Here is a 1,861-nt window from a genome sequence, read left to right as displayed (position 1 = left end):
AATCCGCGACCCGCAAATTACGAGTCGAGCGCCCTAACCATCAGGTCATGTCAGGCCAAACGTTATAGAAAATAAACTAGTATAATAAGAAATCTTTAAAGTTAAAATTTATTCACTAAAACCGTCTTATTTATTAAATTTTATGTACAAAAATAGAAATAAAATATAAGTTTTAATTATGCGTTGATGTCAGCACTCTCTCAACAAACTCTTGAGAGTATGTGAGTTTCCTGAGGATATGACTCTCTTAGCCTCCTAGGAGGAAATGAATAATAGTTTTGAAAATAAAAAATGCACTAATAGCTTTGATCGGCTAGGAGGTCTGCTATTGGAAGGTGTGCAAACACATTAAGATTGCTTTCCTTTTACTTCAGGCTTACCTGAATCAAGTATCGTTAAAGAGACAAATTGCCCATGACCTACAAATATAGATCACCTGATCGACTGTAATTAGGCAGCAAGAAAATGAATATTTATTAGACACAAATAATATGTTATCTGCACACGGAGGCTTCCAAAAATATTATTACGGGAAAAATTACAACACTACTCTACATAAGAATGAGTTCTTATAATCCTCTAGTTTGAAATAACTTTTGTATATGGCATCACGAGCAAGGCGGTTTAATTCTGCACACAAGGCCCGGCATGGCCAGGTGGTTAGGGCGCTCGACTCACAATCCTAGGGTCACGGGTTCGAATCCCTACCCCACCAAACATGCTCGCCCTTTCAGCCATGGGGCGTTATAATGTGACGGTCAATCCCACTATTCGTTGGTAAAAGAGTAGCCCAAGAGTTCGCGGTGGGTGGTGATGACTAGCTGCCTTCCCTCCAGTCTTACACTGCCAAATTAGGGACGGCTAGCGCAGATAGCCCTCGTGTAGCTTTGCGCGAAATTCAAAAACAAACAATTCTGCACACCCACACGATTTACGGCCATTTTCCAATTCATTCAAAGTCCAGTATTCTTTGCAAGTTGATATTCACTGGTTTAATTTCACAACTCTTTATACAACAAGACCAGAGCATATTTCTTCCAGATACCTAATGCTTTGCGACTGTGCTTGCATGAACAAGATGTACAAAAGTATGCTGTAATCATTGCACCATTTTTGGTGCCTAGTGAACTAATAAAAAAGATTTGGTCTTGTAAGTTGGCTACAAGCGTAATTTTGTCGATTTTACAGCCAATAACTGTTTATCAACTTTGACTGTCATGATGTGATGTAATTGGTTATATCTCAGCTTCCAGAAGTCATAGGTTAACGATTTTAACACGTAATGAAAGCTTCTTTCTTGATCTTTTCAACTCTGTCGGTGAACATTGCTTTCAGTTTAGAGAAAATTGGTATAGAGCTTTAAATAAAATGATAAAACTTAGCTTGGAAGAAAACCTTGCTGGAAGAAAATGTGTTTGTGAACAGCTTCCGTAGTTCTGAATTCATTTGATTTATGATATTGCAATATGCTAAAAAAATTTTTTTTTCATCGAACAAAATATTTTCACTCGACCATTTCAGGACCTGTCTGTCAGGTTATGTTTGCATTAGTTCTTATGGTCTAAGCAACTGCTTGAATGGGCAAGAAAAAATCAGTCAACACAAATGTAAAAAATGTATAAATGAGTATAAAATGGGCTTAAAATTTATTATATATGAAGTGATACCTTCTGGTTAACTATTTCAAAAAGTCGGCTTGCTTATCACTTTTATAATGGTAAAAAAAAGTAATTTTGAATGTATGACAGTGATAATGAACAAGGCCCGGTATGGCCAGGTGGTTAAGGAGCTCGACTCACAGTGCGGGTCGCGGGTTCGAATCCCAGTCCCATCAAACATGCTCGCCCTTTCAGCCGTGGGG

Source organism: Limulus polyphemus, unplaced genomic scaffold, assembly GCF_000517525.1.
Source record: "Limulus polyphemus unplaced genomic scaffold, Limulus_polyphemus-2.1.2 Scaffold739, whole genome shotgun sequence".
NCBI classification, from domain to species: domain Eukaryota; kingdom Metazoa; phylum Arthropoda; class Merostomata; order Xiphosura; family Limulidae; genus Limulus; species Limulus polyphemus.
Note: the sequence above shows the minus strand (reverse complement) of the source record.